Consider the following 14,716-nt stretch of genomic DNA (forward strand, 5'->3'; position numbering starts at 1 on the left):
ACAGTAACATGCTGACAGATTACCTAGCTTCCTTGATGTCTGCACTACTCTCTTGTCGTTCACAGGTCGCGGCTGCTTTCCCGGACAACACCCAGGTGAAACCGCACGAGGTCGTTCCAGGTGATCTCGTTCTGGTCCGGAATTTTGATCGTTCAAGTCCTCTGGAGCCCCGCTGGAAGGAGCCAAAACTCGTTCTGATGACCACAAGGACCGCCGTAAAGCTAGAAGGAAGAAAAGGCTGGCTCCATTCCAGCCACATCAAGCGTTTCCGTGGACCGTGTCCAAAGACTTTTTTCAAGGACTGCCCCGATACTGACTCTAAACTTCCCCTGTTAGAGAAAACTCCGCAGCAGGAGTATAAAATAAAATTAAGGTCTAGTAAGTCAGACAGCGTTTAATTGTTTAAGTCCCCCTCGGGTGAAGCGGTTAGACAGGTTCCTGACATGTAGAAGATAGACCCACGTAGTGAGAGAGATAGACGAAACTTCAAGAAAACGAAATATTGTAAAAGTCTCCGAAGCAGATGTATTGTTACTTTATTGTTTATGTTTATTCTGAGTCTTACGATCACATGTACAAGTTATATGCTACACGTATTTTTTCCTCCTCTTGGTTCACATTCACACCTTTCCTCTAATGATACAGTAGAGCACACATTTAGTGAACAACCCCCTCACGAGTTATCCTATCGACTTGCAATGCGCAACAATACTTTTATTCGTATGTTACACTATTCGCACCAGACCAGCAATGCCACAAATTGCTGGGTATGTGGTCGACTCCCCCCTTTTCAGACAGTGAAGGGAGTTCTGCCACTCTTTCCCTATCCGTTTTCACACAATGGTTCGTGTGGAGCATGGTTTACATTGGCGTCATCTTTAGACGATAAGTCCCTTCTGAATACCGTTATGAATGAAACCTGTTTCCCAGACAAGGAAGGTCTTTCCCATAGGACAGGGATAGATCTAGAAAACGAAGTATATGATCTAGGTAATTTTTCCTCTAACCTCATGGTTTTGAATGTTCAGTCCGAGACCAATTCAGACTTGCCTTCTATAACAGTTCTACCAGTGAAAGGCGAATTATGTGTTAGAAAGAATGGTTCAGTACATCTAGGACACAGTGATTGTACTACTGTGGTCGAATACAGTGACCAAGGGAAGTCTACTTTCAAAGCTTCACGTCATTCCTATTTTATATGTGGTCAGACCGCTTATGTACGTTTGCCCCTAGATTGGGATGGAACCTGTTACATTGCATTTCTACTGCCACCAGTTTTCCTAGCCCCATCCGATTACTATCGAAATACCCATCTGGTACACGTCAGACATAGAAGGGAGATCGAGTCCCCAATTGTCGATCAGACTGAAACTGCGTTGGAACAGTATACGGATTTCAATAAAGGTTTCTTTTTCTTCATAGGTCCTGTCCAGAATAGTAAATTAATACGCAGGTTAACCAGAACCCTTGAAGCAGTAGTGAATGAGACTACTTCCGCCCTAGGTAACTTAACAGAAGAGCAGTCTGCTATGAGATTTGTTGTTCTTCAGAACCGCCTTGTTCTTGACGTCATTCTGCCCGATAGGGGCGGAGCTTGTAGAGTCATCGGATCTAGTTGTTGCGTTTTCATTCCTAATAACGCACCGTCTGTGTATTCAGCTATAACTAGACTTCATAAAATAGCTCATCAGCTACACCAGAATCCAGGCACCTGGACTTGGTCCGGCTGGCTCTGGAGTATAATATCTGCATAGGGATGGAAAGTACTGTCATTCCTAGGAGTAATAGTAATGATCATATTCAGTTGTTGTCTCTGTTTACAATGTGGCCCAGCGATTTGCGGCTTGTGCGCTACATCTTGTATTCCACGTCCACGATCCCATTCCCAAATGAAAAAAGACGAGCAAATGATGCTGTATGAACAGATAGATGGTCTTATGAATATTGATGTTTCCTGAAGGGAACGTAGGGAACAAGGAGGGAATGAGGAAAATTGAATTTTACCCTGTCATGTGTCCCTACGTGTTCCCCATAATATGTTGTATGTGCATGATCGCTATGCATATTTCCCTCCATGGCCAAACATAAAGACGCATTTACAGTTGCGTCCAACGTTATTATGTCAGTTATCCAGTCCTCCGTGAAAGCAACGTGAATTAGGCTTTTAGGCCTATGTTGCCAACGTCTTTACATGATGCACGTTAAATCATCGAGATGCACCCGTTTCTAGGCCCCACAGGGCCCGGACACCAGATCCAGGCCTCAAGCCTCCTGAACCACTCCGAGAGATGCAGCCCCGCCCGCATCCCTGACCCTTTCCTTACTTCCTGCCCAGCAACGCGGTGCCTGGCTCGGCTTGGCCTGCCTGCCAAGAATATGTTATGCCTACAGTTATCTGTTCAGCTCCCCGGCTTCACATTCCTAGCTAACGAACAGCATAAACATATCCATCTACAGTCTAGTCTTCCTGTCTCCATCCAAGTAAATTACTGAATTAGTATCCATAGAAGATCCATAGCTCACGCAATACATGAAGACATATATGCATGCACTAGCCTTTAGTGACAAGTAGCCTTTGCCCTGATGACTTTTAGAATCAAGCAACATGTTCTCCAAACACAAGATATCAGATACGCTATAGGTACAGGTCGTTCTGACATCCCAGACTTTAGTCTCCTCTACTAGTGCTAGGAGTCAGCGCCCCCCAGCTCTCCCCAGTTACACGTCATGACTCGTTTTGCGCGCACCAGTAGGTTAAAGGTTCCAGCTGCCCATGAAGCCCCTCCATGTGTCCACCCACTTATGACACTTCTGTGACGTCTACATCACATGTCTCCATGCACGCCCTGTGCACGCCTTCTTTTCACGCCCATATGTTCTTATCTTTCGTTGTCACTTGTTACGCCTACTGTATTCAATGCAACTGTATGGTTTTACTATATATATTGAATGATGTTAATGAAACGTGGAGATCGAGGTCGAGAATGTCCCTTCCTGAACCCTAGTAGGTGATGGAACCCGATATCCATTGGCTCGAGCCACTTAATTAAAGCCCGTATGACTCAGATACCACGGACTCTGCCTCTTATTTATTGAGCTATCCTTTTCCAGTTAATGCATAGAAAAATAGTACCGGTAATTTATTTATTTACCACATTATTATTATGGGACCTCGGGATCTCTGACGATAATATGTAAATTCAACAAGGAGTGGGGAGTGATCAGAAATTCCCCTGGGAGTCCTCTAGGGTGGCGGAAAAGCTCTAAATCAGTTGTGGGGGAGGAAAAATAATCTATACGAGAGCTACTACTATGGGCATTAGAGTAGTGTGTGAAATATGAGGTAGTTGGATGAAACGAACGCCATAGATCTTCAAGTCTCATTGCCTGTGTAAAATCTAGGAGATCAGAGCATTGCCTATGTGACGCACGTTGGGGGTGTCGATCGAGGGCATCATTCATTGTCATATTGAAGTCGTCCCCAATGAGCAGGGGCCCCTGCGGGAGATCTAGTATGAGTCGCTGCAGGGTCTGCAATGCATCCATTCGCAGGGTTGGAGGAATGTAAACTGAGATAACATTTAACGGCTTTCCCGCCCAGATGGCCTATATCACCGCAAAGCGACCAAGTGGGTCGGCCCACGTCAGTGCAACCTTTTTGCGGACAAGGATGCCAGTTCCTCTGGAACCGGAGGTAAATCCTGCATGTAGGAGCAGTTTGTACCCCCCCCGGTGCAGTGCTAGACATGTGTTACCCATCAAGTGTGTTTCTGGGAGGAGGACCAGGTCAGGAGCATGACGTTTAAGATATTGCATGACTATCCCTCTTTTTACTCTGCTGCCTAGGCCGTTGACATTCCATGTCATGAGGGAGAGAGACTTAGTCAGGGGGGGTGTCATGGCGGTTCAAAATGTTTTTATGAAGTTTTTAAGGGGCTTGACCCCGTAATAAACTTATCTTGATGACGATGACCACAACAGGATAGTTGAACTTGGCCCTATGATGGTTGAACCTGGCCCTATGATGGCTGAACTTGGCCCTATGATGGTTGAACCTGGCCATATGATGGTTGAACCTGGCCCTATGATAGTTGAACCTGGCCCTGTGATGGTTGAACCTGGCCCTATGATGGTTGAACTTGGCCTTATGATGGTTGAACTTGGCCCTATGATGGTTGAACCTCGCCCTGTGATGGTTGAACTTGGCCCTGTGATGGTTGAACCTGGCCCGGTGATGGTTGAACTTGGCCCATTGATGGTTGAACTTGGCCCTATGATGGTTGAACTTGGCCCTGTGATGGTTGAACCTGGCCCTGTGATGGTTGAACCTCGCCCTATGATGGTTGAACCTGGCCCTATGATGGTTGAACCTGGACCTATGATGGTTGGACTTGGCCTTGTGATGGTTGAACCTGGCCCTGTGGTGGTTGAATTTGGCCCTATGATGGTTGAACTTGGCCCTATGATGGTTGAACCTGGCCCTATGGTGGTTGAACCTGGCCCTGTGATGGTTGAACTTGGCCCTATGATGGTTGAACTTGGCCCTATGATGGTTGAACCTCGCCCTGTGATGGTTCAACTTGGCCCTGTGATGGTTGAACCTGGCCCTGTGGTGGTTGAATTTGGCCCTATGATGGTTGAACTTGGCCCTATTATGGTTGAACCTGGCCCTATGATGGTTGAACTTGACCCTATGATGGTTGAACTTGGCCCTATGATGGTTGAACCTGGCCCTGTGATTGGTTGAACCTCGCCCTGTGATGGTTGAACCTGGCCCTGTGATGGTTGAACCTGGCCCTATGATGGTTGAACTTGGCCCTATGATGGTTGAACCTGGCCCTATGATGGTTGAACCTGGCCCTATGATGGTTGGACTTGGCCCTGTGATGGTTGAACCAGGCCCTGTGGTGGTTGAATATGGCCCTATGATGGTTGAACTTGGCCCTGTGATGGTTGAACTTGGCCCTATGATGGTTGAATGTGGCCCTATGATGGTTGAACTTGGCCCTATGATGGTTGAACCTGGCCCTAAGATGGTTGAACCTGGCCCTATGATGGTTGAACCTGGCCCTATGATGGTTGAACCTCGCCCTGTGATGGTTGAACCTGGCCCTGTGGTGGTTGAATATGGCCCTATGATGGTTGAACTTGGCCCTATGATGGTTGAACCTGGCCCTATGATGGTTGAATGTGGCCCTATGATGGTTGAACCTAGCCCTATGATGGTTGAACTTGGCCCTATTATGGTTGAACCTGGTCCTATGATGGTTGAACCTGGCCCTATGATGGTTGAACCTCGCCCTGTGATGGTTGACCCTGGCCCTATGATGGTTGAACCTGGCCCTATGATGGTTTAACCCGGCCCTATGATGGTTGTATTTGGCCCTATGATGGTTGAACCTGGCCCTATGATGGAGGAACTTGGCCCTATGATGGTTGAACCTGGCCCTATGATGGTTGTATTTGGCCCTATGATGGTTGAACTTGGCCCTATGATGGTTGAACCTGGCCCTATGATGGTTGAACCTCGCCCTGTGATGGTTGAACCTGGCCCTATGATGGTTGAATGTTGCCCTATGATGGTTGAATGTGGCCCTATGATGGTTGAATGTGGCCCTATGATGGTTGAACCTGGCCCTATGATGGTTGAATGTGGCCCTATGATGGTTGAACTTGGCCCTATGATGGTTGAACCTGGCCCTGTGGTGGTTAAATATGGCCCTGTGATGGTTGAACTTGGCCCTGTGATGGTTGAACCTTGCCCTATGATGGTTGAATGTTGCCCTATGATGGTTGAACCTGCCCTATGATGGTTGAACTTGGCCCTATGATGGTTGAACTTGGCCCTATGATGGTTGAACCTGGCCCTGTGGTGGTTAAATATGGCCCTGTGATGGTTGAACCTGGCCCTATGATGGTTGAACTTGGCCCTATGATGGTTGAATGTTGCCCTATGATGGTTGAATGTGGCCCTGTGATGGTTGAACTTGGCCCTATGATGGTTGAACTTGGCCCTATGATGGTTGAACCTGGCCCTAGGATGGTTGAACCTGGCCCTATGATGGTTGAACCTGGCCCTGTGATGGTTGAACCTGGCCCTATGATGGCTGAACTTGGCCCTATGATGGTTGAACCTGGCCCTATGATGGTTTAACCCGGCCCTATGATGGTTGTATTTGGCCCTATGATGGTTGTATTTGGCCCTATGATGGTTGAATGTTGCCCTATGATGGTTGAATGTGGCCCTATGATGGTTGAACTTGGCCCTATGATGGTTGAACTTGGCCCTATGATGGTTGAACCTGGCCCTATGATGGTTGAACCTGGCCCTATGATGGTTGAACCTGGCCCTATGATGGTTGAACTTGGCCCTATGATGGTTGAACCTGGCCCTGTGATGGTTGAACCTGGCCCTGTGATGGTTGAACCTCGCCCTGTGATGGTTTAACCCGGCCCTATGATGGTTGAACTTGGCCCTATGATGGTTGAACCTGGCCCTATGATGGTTTAACCCGGCCCTATGATGGTTGTATTTGGCCCTATGATGGTTGTATTTGGCCCTATGATGGTTGAACCTGGATGGTTGAACCTCGGCCTGTGATGGTTGAACTTGGCCCTGTGATGGTTGAACCTGGCCCTGTGATGGTTGGAATTGGCCCTGTGATGGTTGGAATTGGCCCTATGATGGTTGAACCTGGCCCTATGATGGTTGAACCTGGCCCTATGATGGTTGAACCTGGCCCTAGGATGGTTGGACTTGGCCCATTGGTGGTTGAACTTGGCCCTATGATGGTTGAACCTGGCCCTATGATGGTTGAACCTCGGCCTGTGATGGTTGAACTTGGCCCTGTGATGGTTGAACCTGGCCCTGTGATGGTTGGAATTGGCCCTATGATGGTTGAACCTGGCCCTATGATGGTTGAACCTGGCCCTATGATGGTTGAACCCGGCCCTATGATGGTTGAACCTGGCCCTAGGATGGTTGGACTTGGCCCTATGATGGTTGAACTTGGCCCTATGATGGTTGAACCTGGCCCTATGATGGTTTAACCCGGCCCTATGATGGTTGTATTTGGCCCTATGATGGTTGTATTTGGCCCTATGATGGTTGAACCTGGCCCTATGATGGTTGAACCTCGGCCTGTGATGGTTGAACTTGGCCCTGTGATGGTTGAACCTGGCCCTGTGATGGTTGGAATTGGCCCTATGATGGTTGAACCTGGCCCTATGATGGTTGAACCTGGCCCTATGATGGTTGAACCTGGCCCTAGGATGGTTGGACTTGGCCCATTGGTGGTTGAACTTGGCCCTATGATGGTTGAACTTGGCCCTGTGATGGTTGAACCTGGCCCTATGATGGTTGAACCTCGGCCTGTGATGGTTGAACTTGGCCCTGTGATGGTTGAACCTGGCCCTGTGATGGTTGGAATTGGCCCTATGATGGTTGAACCTGGCCCTATGATGGTTGAACCTGGCCCTATGATGGTTGAACCTGGCCCTATGATGGTTGAACCTGGCCCTATGATGGTTGAACCTGGCCCTATGATGGTTGAACCCGGCCCTATGATGGTTGAACCTGGCCCTAGGATGGTTGGACTTGGCCCTATGATGGTTGAACTTGGCCCTATGATGGTTGAACTTGGCCCCATCATGATTGACCCTATGCGAGATAGACTTCCAGAGCTCACATATTACTGTTGCTTTAGAGCTGCTCAAGAGACAAGCAGCCCTTAAGGCCCATCCAGTGAGGGCCAGCATGTTGCGTCTCTAGGGGACGAGGCACCTCTCTCCAACATGACGACGAGTCAGACCAGACCCCCAGATACACAAGCACATGGTCTTTGCAGCGTCTTCCCCAGCTCTGGTACATGACCACGCATGGAGCTTGATACCAACACACCTTTATTCCTCAGCAAGTAACTGCAAACTCAACGTTCTAAACATCAACTCTTCACCACACCCGAACACTTACATCATAGTTCAACGCAGTGCAACAGGAACCAAAAGGGTCCCATCATCGCAAACTCAGAAGACACTACAGTCCTGACTCGCCTCATTGGTTAAATTAAGTATGTACAATTTGTGTGACCAGGCTTCTCCATTCCCCTGGTTAAGAGAGATGTGTGTGAGGAGTGTTTGTGGCTTGTTGTATACTCCAGTAAGGTAGTCTCGGTGTGCCTTAGGATTAGAAGTAGCCAGAAAGGATGGTTCCTTTAATGCTCTCTCCTCCTCCTCCAGTTGACCTCACATCAGCCACAGTAAGCCACATCGTGTGTTTTAAGGTCTCAAGCCACAAACCCTTCAATGGCGCAGGGAGTGTTCTTTGTGTTCACCTCCCAGGGGTCAGTGGACGGGGAGATGAGACTTCGGACCAAAGGCTTGGGCTGCAGACAAGGTACAGATGCATCCTGATGAGATCCGGCGACGAGCTGCCTGCTTATTGGCTGGATCCTGTGTCTTGATATACCTAGAAGCAGAAGCCAGCATCAGCACCGCCCTGGACACGAAGGAATGAAGGTTGTCGCAGATTGGATGAGGAACAGCCGACTGAAGCTTAATTCGGACAAGACGGAGGTCCTCATCATCGGCTCCACCCCCTCAGCGTGGGACGACTCCTGGTGGCCGGCCACGCTAGGAACAGCACCGACACCCACCGACCATGCACGCAACCTGGGTTTCATCCTCGACTCCTCCCTCTCCATGTTGAAGCAGGTCAACGCCGTCACCTCCTCTTGCTGCAAAACCCTATGCATGCTCCGCATGATCTACAAGTGGATCCCGACCGAAAAAAGAACGGTGACACAGGCCCTCGTGAGCAGCAGACTGGACTACGGCAACGCACTCTACGCAGGAATCGATTCCAAACACCTACGACGACTGCAACACATTCAGAACGCCTTCGCCTGACTGATCGTCAACGTCCCCTGCCACAGCCACATCACCCCCCACCTGAGAGACCTACACTGGCTCCCCGTCGACAAGAGGATCACCTTCAAGCTCCTCACCCACGCACACAAAGCACTCCACAACGCTGGACCAGCCTACCTGAACAGCAGACTCAGCTTCTACACCCCCACCCGCCAGCTCCGCCAGACTCTCCCTCGCCGCCATCCCCCGTATCCCACGAACGATGGCCGGCGGAAGATCCTTCCCCTTCCTCGCCGCCAAGACCTGGAACACCCTCCCCCTGCTCCTACGACAGACCCAGGACCACCTCTCCTTCAGGAGACTTCTCAAGACCTGGCTCTTTGAACATTAGCGGCATCCCCCCCACCCCAGCGCCTTGAGACCCTCACGGGTGAGTAGTGCGCTTTATAAATGCACTGATTGATTGATTGATTGATTGATTGATTGATTGATTGCTGAGTTCCACGGGCCCTGTGTGCAGCATCCGAGGAGGCTGGTAAATCATTTCTTCTTCGATCCTGGAGTCTTGCAGCCTTGGTGGCGCGTGGAGAGGGGTCCGGGGAGCACTGACATTAAAGTTGGGGAAAAAGTGCCTTTGGATTATGGAAAACACCATCAGGGAACACAGAAGCACTGGGACCAGATGCCAGGAAGCAAAGGAAGAGAACAGCGGCATGAGAGCGCAGAGCACGGGCAGCACAGAGAGCAGAGCACAGGGAGCAGAGCAAGGCAGGGGGCACAGAGAGCATTGCACAGGGAGCAGAGCAGGGCAGGGGGCACAGAGAGCATTGCACAGGGAGCAGAGCACGGGGACCAGAGCAGGGCAGGGGGCACAGAGAGCAGAGCACAGGGAGCAGAGCAGGGCTGGGGAGCACAGGGAGCAGAGCACAGGGAGCAGAGCAGGGCTGGGGAGCACAGGGAGCAGAGCACAGGGAGCAGAGCACAGGGAGCAGAGCACAGGGAGCAGAGCCGGGCTGGGGGGCACAGGGAGAGAGTTCTGGGGACAAATAAACGGGTAAGAAAGGGATCGACCTCAGAAGCCCGGCGGGCAGGGGCAGAAAGATTGGGGGCAGAGCGCACGTGGGGCAGAAGTGGCAAAGGTGAAGGGGCTGGAGCATAAACAAGAGTGGCAGAGAGCACACGTGGGCAGAGGTGCCAGCGGGGAGGGGGGCAGGTGCAAACAGAGTTAGAGGAAAGGGCACCGAACAGAAGGGGTAGACATGATGAAAGACGGGGCAGAGAGAAGATGAGGGTGCAGTGCGTGCGCCAGAGATGTCCCAGTACTTACCCGTGTGCCGAAGCCCTCTGTGCTGTACCCTCAGTGCTGCCCGGGGTATCTACAGCTCGCCGGGTCCTGCCCCGGGGTATCTACAGCTCGCCGGGTCCTGCCCCGGGGTATCTACAGCTCACCGGGTCCTGCCCCGGGGTATCTACAGCTCACCGGGTCCTGCCCCTGGGTCTGTACAACGCCTCGCCCTGGGTCTGTACAGCGCCTCGCCCTGGGTCTGTACAGCGCCTCGCCCTGGGTCTGTACAGCGCCTCGCCCTGGGTCTGTACAGCGCCTCGCTGCTCACCAGGCTCCTGCCCTGGGTCTGACAGCGCCTCGTATGTACAGCGCCTCTCTCTGGGTCTGTACAGCGCCTCGATGCTCACCAGGCTCCTGCCCTGGGTCTGTACAGCGCCTCGATGCTCACCAGGCTCCTGCCCTGGGTCTGTACAGCGCCTCGCCCTGGGTCTGTACAGCGCCTCGCAGCTCCCCAGCTCCTGTCTCCTCTGCCTTTTGCGGCGTTTGATGACTGAAGGGGAAACCCAGGGCGGCAGAGCTGGGGAGGAGGAGAGGACAGAGGCGCCTTCACTTTCAGTTTCATTTTCTGTCAGCGCTGGGACCGCAGCCAGGGGGAGTCCGGGGAGGAGGCGCTAGAGAGGGGAGAAAAGACAGTGAGGGGCAGGAGGGAGAAGGAAGGGGGGGAGAGATCGAGAGGGGCAGGACTCTTTGGAAAGGCGAGAGTGAAAGGGACATGGAGAGGGGAGAGGGAGGGAAGGCGCAAAACAGAGAGGGGGAGAGACAATCCTCCGACTCACACTCTGTAAGAAACACCAGCGGCCTCTGGGCGCTACCGATGAGCCGGGGGTTCGAGGCACAGCCCGCTTCTATGCGCTGCACTGCCCTTCTCCTTGCAGCCCCTATCTGTGACACCCCCTCCCTTCCACTTGTGTTCGTTTATCATTATCACCCCTTCTCTGCCTCTCTCTGACCCCTTCTCCTTCTTTGGAGAAGTGGAGAAGTGTGGCTCACTGGTTAGAGCTGGCAGACCCTGAAGCAGAGGTCAGACCCGGGACCAGGGTTCAATTCCCGACGCGGCAGGGTCTTGAGCTCAAATGTCCACGGACTCGATAATTCTCGCTTCGGTGCCTGACCTAATCACGGGTTCACACTCTGCAACTCTGGGCATTAAGCTTGCTTAATCTCCACAACGGCCCCCCGCGGCGGGATGCCTGGCTTTCACCTTGGGGATGCCCTGTAGGGGCTATCTCACAGGGAAAAGCCAGGACGGGTTCCCAAGGCAAAGCGCTTAGAGACCCCTGGGTTATAAGCGCTATATAAATCCAAAACATACATACATACATTTGTCGCTCCCCCATCTCTGCCTGGTCCTCTCTGTCTGCCCATCTGTCTGTCACCCCTTTCTCTGCCTCTCCCTCCCGCTTGTCAGCCCCCTCCCTTCCAGTGCTGTAAGAAGTTTCTTCGCCCCCTCACCCCCCCTGAATGAAGAGATGTTTCAGAGTTTATTAACATGGCTTCTATCCAGGCTGGGGCAAGGAGCGACCTAGATCCATTCTCTGGCGCCACCTACTGGCGTCAGCCGAGGTAGCGCTTGTATTAAGCAGTTTGAGTGCGGGGTCTGGGTACACCCGAAGACACCTGTCGGGGGCACACGTGACTCTACGTCACAGGGCACCTTTTTTGAGTTTCCTTCCATGTTAGAAAGGCGACCCGGGGGAGGCAGAAGATGTCTGACTGACCACCCCTAGGTTCACCTCTCCGTCGAGGAATAGCCGAGCGTTACCGAGAGGCCTCCTGAATGAGGGCCCTCTCCTAGGATCGTACAGCAGAGTAATCACAACACTACAGATGGACACCACACAAGAGGTCAAGTTCTTAAGCTTTTATAAGTAATAACGGTTGCGGGTTCTTGGCAGTATATACAACTGGATCGAGGGATCCGTAAAGTCTCGGACAAGGAGGGTAAGGTAGCGGGACAGTCTTACTCTGGGCGGAGGAAGGGATACCCTACGCACAGCTCTCAATCCTCGAGCCGGGGGATTCCGAGAGGTTCGAGCTGCGGCGGCGCCAGCAGGCTTACAAGGTGGTTCAGCAAGGTAGGCCGCGGCAGTGCCAGCAGGCTTACAAGGTGGTTCAGCAAGGTAGGCCGCGGCAGCGCCAGCAGGCTCCAAGATGGTTCAGCAAGGTAGGCCGCGGCAGCGCCAGCAGGCTAACAAGATGGTTCAGCAAGGTAGGCCGCGGCAGCGCCAGCAGGCTCTCAGATGGTTCAGCAAGGTAGGCCGCGGCAGCGCCAGCAGGCTCTCAGATGGTTCAGCAAGGTAGGCCGCGGCAGCGCCAGCAGGCTAACAAGATGGTTCAGCAAGGTAGGCCGCGGCAGCGCCAGCAGGCTCTCAGATGGTCCAGCAAGGTAGGCCACGGCAGCGCCAGCAGGCTCTCACATGGTTCAGCAAGGTAGGCCGCGGCAGCGCCAGCAGGCTCTCAGATGGACGTCGGGTTACAGGAAGGATGAGTTCGTCTGGTGTCAGCCGCGACAGCGTCAGCAGGGCTTCCAGTCCAGGATACAACTGGCGTCCTACTCCGGGGCTGGCCCAGATATAGGACGGAGGTCCTTTGATGTCCGGACCCTCGCGCCTGGGGGCCAGAGGGGCCGGGATGATGGTGTCCAGACACCCAGCAGGGGGGTGGAGCCAGCGCCCAGGGAGGCCGGAGGGCGATTGATACCAGGCGTCCGGGGACGGCTGGAGGGCCATCGAAACTCCTCTCCCTCCGGGATCTGTCGAGTGGCCACTCGACCACCTGGGTGGATCTTGGTGCCTCGATGTCTGCGCTTCGCTGGGGCCGAGGCTGGGGCCGAGGCCACGTGGTCGTGACGTGGTGGGCCCAAGATGGAGTCGGGCACGGCCTCGTGCTTAGGTCGTGATGGGCCTACGCTGGGGCCAGGCCGATGATGGGGATCCGGGATGGTAGCCGGGTCTGTGGTGTTGGGGCGTGCAGGGTCGGGCAGAAGGGGCCGCCCGAGGTCCGGAGGAGGGCTGATGTCATCCTGGGCCCGCCATGCGGGAGGGGTAGGACCACGCCATGAGGCCGGGTCCGACACGCGTCCCCCCCAGCTGAAGGCAGGGGAGAGTCACCCATCTTCTTGGGGATTCTCCTCGCCGAGGCGGAAGAATCTGGACAGGCCGTCGGCACTGGCGTGGTCGTTGCCGGGGCGATGCTCCACAGTGAAATCCATCCCCTGCAGAGAAATGGATCAGCGCAGCAGTTTCGGGTTTTCTCCCCGCATCTGCATCAACCAAGGCAGGGGCTGGTGGTCGGTCTGGACTCGGAAGTGGGTGCCGAAGAGGTAGGGCCGGAGCTTCTTGAGTGCCCACACCACGGCAAAGGCTTCCCTCTCGATGGTGCTCCACCGCTGTTCTCTTGCCAGGAGGCGTCGGCTGATGAAGGCCACAGGCCGGTCGATTCCTTCGGGGTTAACTTGGGACAGGACCGCCCTGATGCTGTGCTCCGAGGCGTCGGTTTGGACTACAAACTCTCTGCTGTAGTCGGGGGCCTGGAGCACAGGGGCCGTGCACATGGCAGTCTTTAAAGTCTCAAAGGCTGTCTGGCACGCCGGGGTCCAGTGCACCTTCTGGGGTAATTTCTTTGAGGTCAGTTCGGTGAGGGGCCCCACAATGCTCCCGTAGTCTTTTATAAATCGCCGATAGTATCCGGTGAGCCCCAGGAAGGCTCGGACGGCGGTCTGGGTGACCGGGGGCTCCCAGGCCCGGATGGCGTCTACCTTTGGTTGGAGGGGAGCTACTTGACCGCTCCCTACTTGGTGTCCTAGATAGGTCACGGACCCTTGGCCTATCTGACATTTGCTGGCTTTGATGGTTAGTCCGGCCCGCCGGAGGGCCGTCAGGACTTCCCAGAGGTGGGACAGGTGCTCATCCCAGTGAAGGCTGTACACCGCAATGTCATCTAGATAGGCGGCTCTGTATTCTTCTAGTCCGACCAGCACCTGATTCACTAGCCTCTGGAAGGTGGCCGGCGCATTTTTCATGCCGAAGGGCATCACTTTGAAGTGATAGTGGCCATCTGGCGTCGAGAAGGCCGATCGCTCTTGTGCGCCAGGAGTAAGGCCGATCTGCCAATACCCCGCCGTGAGATCGAAGGTGCTGAGGTATCTGGCGGCCCCTAGGCGATCGATCAGTTCATCCGCCCTGGGGATGGGATGTGCGTCGGTCCTGGGGACTGCATTCAGTCCCCGGTAGTCAACACAGAACCGGAGCTCGGGCGCTGTTCCGGGGGAAGCGGCTTTCGGGACCAGGACAACGGGACTGGCCCAGGGACTATTGGAGGGTTCGACTACCCCCAGGGCCAACATCTTGGCCACCTCGGATTGGATGCAGGCCCGAACCCGGTCGGGCACTCGAAAAGCTCGTTGTTTCACAGGGGGGCTGTCTCCGGTGTCCACATCGTGGACACACCACCGGGTGACCCCCGGCGTGAGGGAAAACAGATCCGCAAACTGCCCCAGCAGCT

At 53.6% G+C, this 14,716-nt stretch overlaps 1 protein-coding gene across 1 annotated transcript in view; it reads right to left on the reverse strand.

Moving 5' to 3' along the window:
- The window catches only part of LOC144754043 (antigen peptide transporter 2-like), a 149,168-nt gene extending 138,489 nt beyond the window's left edge, over nucleotides 1-10,679 (reverse strand). Inside the window, exon 1 of the mRNA XM_078641555.1 lies at nucleotides 10,196-10,679. The gene's annotated coding sequence lies outside the window, so the exon portion shown is untranslated. The remainder of the gene's footprint in view (nucleotides 1-10,195) is intronic.
- Between the last annotated feature and the right edge of the window lie 4,037 nt (nucleotides 10,680-14,716).

The sequence above is a fragment of the Lissotriton helveticus genome, chromosome 5_1, assembly GCF_964261635.1.
Source record: "Lissotriton helveticus chromosome 5_1, aLisHel1.1, whole genome shotgun sequence".
Lineage (NCBI taxonomy): Eukaryota > Metazoa > Chordata > Amphibia > Caudata > Salamandridae > Lissotriton > Lissotriton helveticus.